This window comes from Rhinopithecus bieti, unplaced genomic scaffold (assembly GCF_001698545.2).
Source record: "Rhinopithecus bieti isolate Rb0 unplaced genomic scaffold, ASM169854v2 scaffold_62324, whole genome shotgun sequence".
Taxonomy (NCBI): domain Eukaryota; kingdom Metazoa; phylum Chordata; class Mammalia; order Primates; family Cercopithecidae; genus Rhinopithecus; species Rhinopithecus bieti.
The window spans coordinates 668542-676723 of record NW_016823670.1 but is presented as its reverse complement, the minus strand read 5'-3'; the positions used below and the strand labels follow the sequence as shown (position 1 = coordinate 676723).

At 43.3% G+C, this 8182-nt stretch overlaps 1 pseudogene; it reads right to left on the bottom strand.

The window, feature by feature from the left end:
- Positions 1–1268: 1268 nt before the first annotated feature.
- On the bottom strand, positions 1269–1754 carry LOC108521754 (transcription factor BTF3 pseudogene; annotated as a pseudogene).
- Positions 1755–8182: the final 6428 nt, after the last annotated feature.

Below are 8182 nucleotides of genomic sequence, written 5' to 3'. Positions count from 1 at the left end.
TTTGCTCCTGAATTTTCTGTAAGCAAGAAAAAACTCTCAAAAATGTTTGACTTGATTTTGAAGAAAATATCTGCTAATTATAGTTTTCAGGCATGTGCAACAAAATAACATACATGTGGATTACAGCATTCTGTATTCTTTGCTGACACTGAGTGAAATAGGCTATTATTAGTTGAGAATTATGTGGGCAGGATATAGATGGGGTGATTTTAACAATTAAGTGAAAAGACACATTTTTTTCTTTCAATGTCAGTACATTTTAATGTCTCTCAAAAGCCAGTCTTATTTAATTGAAATCATTTCAGGAGATTTAGGAGTATTTATGTTGAGCTTCTATTAACCTTTCAGATTTAGGGTTGACACTTGGGACTTAGATTACAAAGTATAACATTTGTATTAGTTGGCACGCAAAAAGCACAGAGGTAAAAAACACAAGTGCGTCCAACCTGGGTGCCTCAGTCTGTTTAGGCTGCCATAACAAAATACCACAGACTGGGTGGCTTAACAACAGACATGTATTTCTCACAGTTCTGGAGGCTGATTATGATCAAGGTGCCAGGCCGGGCACGGTGGCTCACGCCTGTAATCCCAGCACTTTGGGAGGCCAAGGTGGGTGGATCACGAGGTCAAGAGATCGAGACCATCTTGGCCAACATGGTGAAACCCTGTCTATACTAAAAATACAAAAATCAGCTGGGCGTGGTGGCACATGCCTGTAGTCCCAGCTACTTGGGAGGCTGAGGCAGGAGAATCACTTGAACCCGGGAGGTGGAGGGAGGTGTAGGTTGCAGTGAGGTTGCACTGCACTCTAGCCTGGCTACAGAGTGAAACTGTGTCTTAAATAAATAAATAAACAAATAAATATCAAGGTGCCAGCAGATTCAACATCTGGTGAGGACCCTATCCCTGCTTGTTGACAGCTGCCTTCTCATTACATATTCACACGGCAGAGAAAGGAAGCTTTTGGGTCTCCTCTTCTTCTTTTACTTTCTTTTTCTTTTCTTTTCTTTTCTTTTTTTTTTTTTTTTACTACACAAAGAACTTTATTAACCCTTGTTACAAACTTTATTCCCAGGTTTCTTCGGTTTAATAAGTTGCAAAGATTGAACTGTGTAGAAGCAAAAACTGAAAAGAGCTGCAGTGTCCAAGGGGCTTGGGCTTAAAGATATTAGAGATCTAGATTTTATCAGGTCCATAAACAAACATTTCTTATAAAATAGCAGCTCCCAGTAACTTCTTCAAGTTTTATCTTAAGAAGTTGACTCAATTCAGTTTGCCTCATTCCTGGAAGCCTCATCCAAATTGTCCACAAGCTCTGGAACTTCATCATCATCCTCCTCTCCAGTAGCAAGTGGTGCTTTTCCATCCGCAGATTGTTTGGGCAGAGCTTCAGCCAGTCTCCTTAAACCAGTTGGACTGTCTGCACCAAGCTGGTTTAAGACGCTGGATAGCGTTTCTGTCAGCTGCTTTGTCTCAGCATGGCCTATAATGGCGAAAGTGTTCGCTGCCAGAGATATCTGAACCTTAGGGTGGTTAAAGTGGATCACTGTTCCTTGGTTTGTAAACATATTCACCTCTTCAATGCCAGAGATACTGTTTACCCCTCACTTCTTTAAGGAGAACTGAAGTTTTTGATCATCTGCTGTGGCTGCTCTATGAACCACCTTCTTTCTGTGAGCAGTTCCTTTCCCACCAATGTGCATTCGTGCCTGCAGTTTGGGGAGTTTTTCCTGGTTCATGATCATTTCTTTCATCATGTCGGAACGGATAAGGGGCCACGCAGGGGACTAGGATTGGTCCTCAGGGGGCCTCGGGTGGACCAGCTGAGATTAAGCGCACACATGCTGGAACACAGGATGGCAGGTCTTCCTATTTTTAAAAAGGCATTAATCCCATCATGGGGGCTCTACATCTGTCACCTCATCTAAATGGAATGACCTCCCAAAGGCTCACTTTCTAATACCATCACACTATGGGTTTAGGGCTTCAACATATGAGTGAGGGGGAGCACATGAGCATTCAGTCCACAAGACAGGGATATGTGTAATTCTAGGGTCCTTCTGCTTCCAAGATAGGGGGTAGTGAATGGGCTTCCGATGTACTCTTGCAAATGAACTTTTCCTGTAGAGAAGCTTAGAGTGTCCACAGAGTCTCAAAGGGGGGTCTGTGACGCAGCAGACATTACAAGCCTCTAACCATAAAGAAAGGTCTAGTATTTTCCATAGCATCCTCCTCATCTAAATTTCTTTTGGCCTGTGCTTTCTAATTAGAATTTTTATTTCTCCTCCCTAGGAAAAGATTAAATTCTATTGGGATACTCACAATCTAAAATTGAACAAATGAATATATATACTTTTTTTTTGGAGGAGTTAATTAAGAAACAGAGAAGAGCTATCTGTAAATTAGAAAATAATGAAAGAAAGAGAAGCTGCAGTCATTTCCCACAATTTTAATATTGCAATGTAACCTGAACATCCTTGGCCTTCACAGCCAGTGGGTGTAAACAAGGTGACAGGAACATTAGTAAGACCTGAATTTAGCATCCTCATTATCCCTTCCTGACATATGTAGGAACCCCAGCTCATCTGTAATTTCATGGATGTTTCACTTGTGCTCAGGAACAAGTCCATACATGCTCTAATTTTGTATCACTACTGAAGTTCATTACTAGGAACCACTGTATTGTGGTTCTTCGACATAGCCACTGTGGCCAGGATCTCCAGTGGGAACGCTACTTCCTGGCACTTCTGCTCCACTGCTATGCTGAGATTCCCGCCAGATGCCATCCTGTGCTGTGCAGAGATTGGGGACATGCTCGTCTCTTGTCTAAGCAGCAATTTGGCACCTAAGCTCCATAGTGCTATGGTGTACGCAGTTTGTCTTTATTTATTTATTTATTTTTGAGACAAAGTCTCGTTCTGTCACCCAGGCTGAAATGCAGTGGTGCAATCTCGGCTCACTGCAACCTCCATCTCACAGGTTTAAGCGATTCTCCTGCCTCAGCCTCCTGAGTAGCTGGGATTACAGGCACCCACCACCATGCTTGGTTAATTTTTTTTTTTTTTTTTTTGGAGACGGAGTGTCACTCTGTTGCCCAGGCTGGAGTGCAGTGGCTCGATCTCGGCTCACTGCAACCTCCATCTCCCAGGTTCAAGTGATTCTTCTGCCTCAGCCTCCTGATTAGCTGGGATTACAGGCACATGCCACCACTCCTGGTCAATTTTTGTATTTTTACTAGAGATGGGGTTTCACCATGTTGGTCAGGCTGGTCTCAAACTCCCTACCTCAGGTGATCCGCCCGCCTCGGCCTCTCAAATTGCTGGGATTACAGGCGTGAGCCACCGTGCCTGGCCTATGCAGTTTGTCTTGTAAGCCTCTTGTCATAATGCTTTTGGTTTCATTTATAACTCCTGCTTCTCTACAGGGTGTCCCTGAGGGTTGGATAATGGACACTTTTCTATCCTTCTTTTCCACATCTTTCTTTTCTCTGGTTCAGATTACTATGCAAAACCACCTTGCCTTCCTTGTTTTTTTTTTTTTTTTTTTTTTTTTTTTTTTTTTTTTTTTTTTTTTTTTTTTTGAGACGGAGTCTCGCTCTGTCACCCAGGCTGGAGTGCAGTGGCGCAATCTCCACTCACTGCAAGCTCCACCCCCCGGGTTCACGGCATCCTCCTGCCTCAGCCTCCTGAGTACCTGGGACTACAGGCGCCCGCCACCACGCCCAGCTAATTTTTTTGTATTTTTAGTAGAGATGGTGTTTCACCGTGTTTGCCAGGATGGTCTCGATCTCCTGACCTCGTGATCTGCCCGCCTCAGCCTCCCAAAGTGCTGGGATTACAGGCTTGAGCCACCGTGCCCGATATTTTTTTGTTTGTTTGTTTTGTTTTTTTGGGTTTTTTTTTTTTTCTTGAGATTGAGTCTTGTTTTCTCACCCAGGTTGGAATGCAGTGGCAAGATCTCGGCTCACTGCAACCTCCACTTCCAGGGTTCAAGCGATTCTCCTGCCTCAGCCTCCCCAGTAGCTGGGACTACAGTCACCTGCAACTACACCCGGTTAATTTGTGTACTTTTAGTAGAGATGGGATTTCACCGTGTTAGCCAGGATGGTCTCGATTTCCTGACCTCAGGTGATCCGCCCGCCTCGGCCTCCCAGGGTGCTGGGATTATAGGCTTGAGCCACTGTGCCCGGCCACCATGCCTTCTTTTTTGCGGGGGTGGGGTAGGTAAATTCTGCATGTAGAGTAATGCATGCAAATAAATCTGCAAGGCTGGAAATCTGTGGAAGTTACCAAAATGTTAATGAAGTGCCTAAGCTAAGCATAGGCACTTCATTAAACTTTTAATAATAGTAATAATAAATGTTTTATGTCCATTGGAATTCTTTGGGCTGAAAGAAATAAAATATTTAATTTATAATGTCCTAAGCAATAATGGCATTAATGTCCCTTCTGCTCCAAAATATTAGGGCTCTGGATAAATGTCCAATGCAAGACTTTGTCTGTTTTATTTAATAATGTATTCCCCAAGGTCTAGAAGACCTGGCAATAGTAAATACCTGCTGAATGGACAATGAATGTCTTTTCCACTCTCCTAACTTTTCACTCACAAGCATGACATGGCTGCAGCTGCTCTCATAAGGCAATAACCAGAGCAAGAATAAAGGGTGCTCAAGATAAAGTACTCTATCTACACATATCTTTGTTAGCAGGGAGAACAATTTTTCTGAGAAGACATCAGCAGACTTCTCCTTTTCATTGTCCAGAAATGAAACATCAGCTCACCCTGAGACCACTCAACATATGAAGAATATGAGATTGTCATAATTGACTTCAGTCAGTCTTGATTCATTTGAGGTGACTGGGTACTACTCTGCAGCCCAAAACAAATCAGGGCCCTGCTAGCAAGAAAGAAGAGAATGGTGGGGACCAACAGGTGCCTGCTACACCCTTTCCAACATTCCCAGCCCCAGTTTTCATATTTGTTGCATTTCCTCCCTTGCAGCACACTTTGGTCATTGGAACAAAATAATTGGCCACGTCCTCATTTTTTACCTCATTTTTTAAGTCTTTCATAGAAAAGTTAGCAGAATATCTGGCCTGCATATTATTTAAATGAAGGGAAAGCTTAGCAGTTCAGAACATCATCATCTCTGAAACTAAAGTATATTTAGTAGATCACGCCTGTAATCCCAACACTTTGTGAGGCTGAGGCAGGCGGATCACCTGAGGTCAGGAGTTCGAGACCAGCCTGGCCAACATGGGGAAACCCCGTGTCTACCAAAATTACAAAAATTAGCTGGCATGGTGGCGAGCTCCAGTACTTCCAGCTATTCAGGAGGCTGAGGCATGAGAATCTCTTGAACCCCAGAGGCGGGAAGTTGCAGTGAGTGGAGATGGTGCCACTGCACTCCAGCCTGGGGGATGGAGCAAGACCCTATCTTAAATAAAGAAATAGATAAGTAAATAAATAAAATATATTGAAAGACTCCAAGTTGCCAGTGTTCTTTCTTGAACATTACACTACAATTCAAATTTTTCGTTAATTCTGGCTGACCTCCCTCATACCTAGCACAAGTTTTTAAGACATATGGATTGACAAGTCTGTATTCAAAAGTTCTTCCCCCTGCCCCCTGTGGGATGCTTGAGTAGATACCATTGAATTGACATTCTATTAATACTCTAGTAATGGGCCAGCTCATTCCCTCTTTAATCCAAGTTCATAAAGCAACCTGTGTACCTAGAAAAGAAATCCTTACATGATTAAATTAAAATTAATTAGACTTTTAGACACAGTGGGTGGTTTTAGCTGCGTCATGCAACGTTTTGAAGAAGGAGCTTCTGTAGACATAGACATAGAGACATCAAGGAGGCATTAAAAAAATGCAGGTGCAAAATGAAGAAATAAACTGTACCCTAAGAGCTCTTGTCCATCTAGAACATGCAGCTCTACATTCTAGGGATACAAGTTACTTTCTTTTTTTTTTTTTTTTTTTTTTTTTTTTGAGACGGAGTCTTGCTCTGTCGCCTGGGCTGGAGTACAGTGGCTGGATCTCAGCTCATTGCAAGTTCCGCCTCCCAGGTTTACGCCATTCTCCTGCCTCAGCCTCCCGAGTAGCTGGGACTACAGGCGCCCACCACCTCGCCCAGCTAGTTTTTGTATTTTTTTTTTTAGTAGAGATGGGGTTTCACCGTGTTAGCCAGGATGGTCTCGAACTCCTGAGCTCGTGATCCGCCCGTCTCGGCCTCCCAAAGTGCTGGGATTACAGGCTTGAGCCACTGCGCCCGGCCAAGGTACTCTTTCTTAACCTAAGGTATAGTCATGTATAATTTCCCCCAGACAGCATGAACATCCAGATGCCTAGTCCTCTTAGGGGTTGAGAAAGAAAAATCACTGGTATTAATAAAAGGCCTCCTGTCAGTAAAAGGCTATTAGAGAGTAACTTGGGAACACTTTCCTTTGGAAGAGTGAATTCAGAGCCATTAGAATCCCCAGAACTAGTTAACTGAGGGCATTTTAACTGTCGTTGAAGAGACAAAATGACAGTCATGCTGGGCTCCAATCACTGTTGGCCACCATGGAAACCATTTCTGAGAACTGACTTCCAGCTGCTTACATTTCACATCCTGGTGACCTCAGGACAAACACAGGAGCATTTTTATGTTATTTTAAATCTTCAAATGCAGGCAACTTCAGACAGAGTCTCAAGATTAATTGGAAATATTTGGACAGTCAGGAAGTGGTAAAGTTGTAGAAATTAGTAGGATCTTGAATTCAGAGGTACATCCTTTTACATCTTAGCTCTCAGCCATCTTGGATAAATTATTATTATTATTTGAGACAGAGTTTCACTGCTGTTGCCCAGGTTGGAGTGCAATAGCATGATCTTGGCTCACCGCAACTTCCGCCTACCGAGTTCAAGCAATTCTCCTGTCTCAGCCTCCTGAGTAGCTGGGATTACAGGCATGTGCTACCATGCCCAGCTAATTTTGTATTTTTAGTAGAGACGGGATTTCTCCATGTTGGTCAGGCTGGTCTTGAACTCCCAACCTCAGGTGATCTGCCCTCCTCGGCCTCCCAAAGTGCTGGGATTACAGACGTGAGCCATTGCGCCTAGCCTTGGATAAATTATTTAACAATTCATTGAATCACTGTTTCCTCCCCCTTGAAATGTGGATGAGAATGCTTATGTGGTTATTTTCTAGGGATTAAATGCAGTAACAAGGAGCCAAAACATGGTAGGTACTCAAAAATTATTCTTTATCTCCTACCCTTTCCTTTCCTCCAGGCTCTTCTCCACTCCTTTCCTCTTCCTTGCATTCCCGCAACTCCTTCTTTCTCAGAAAGCTAACATACTCAGGCCAATTAGCTTTCTTTCTCAGAGAGCTAGCATATGTAGGCCAATAAACCTACTATATGTAGGCCCAATTCATTGATCAATTTTTGGGTACCTACTAAGCACCAGGTACTCTGCTAAATATGCGAGCTACACAGTGAAAAAGGTAAGGTCTTGGCAGGGAGGCTTTTGTGTAAACAAATGTAGCATAATGATTTATTGATATTCTAGTGCTGTTCTATAACTTAACAGGCAAATTTAAATTGTGAAATGGTTTTGTCACAAAATGCTCGAAAGTCAGACCTGAGCTTACAGGGCTAAACTTCCCCTTCCTTCTTAAGAGGACTTTGCTTTCAAAATCCAGGCTTAGTGGTACAAAAACCTGTATTGTCTGGGACAGGAAGCACTCCAAAGTTTGAAGAAGAGGGTGTTATGCCCAGACCGTGTGTTCCCCGAAGAAGTCCACCAGAGTCCAGAGTCAAAGCCAAGCGGCAAGGATCTTTAATGCAAGTTCGAACTTGGTCCCTCCGTTCTACAACATACAAGAGGGGCTGGAACAATACGTGCGCTTGCTTTTTATAGCTCGAGGTAAACAGGACTTGTCAGGTTACAGAGGAACAAGGCATTTCTCTAGGCTACAGCATTACACTTGGTTTACATGTTAATGTTAAGTTATGCTTTTAGCAGCCTTCTTATTGGTTCCTGCACTTTCACAAACGGTTGTACTCAAGGCTATGATGTGTTTGTGTCGGGCCCAGGAAGTGGAGGCATTGCTCAAGGCTGTGATGTGTTTGTGTCGGGCCCAGGAAGTGGAGGCATTGCTCAAGGCTGTGATGTGTTTGTGTCGGG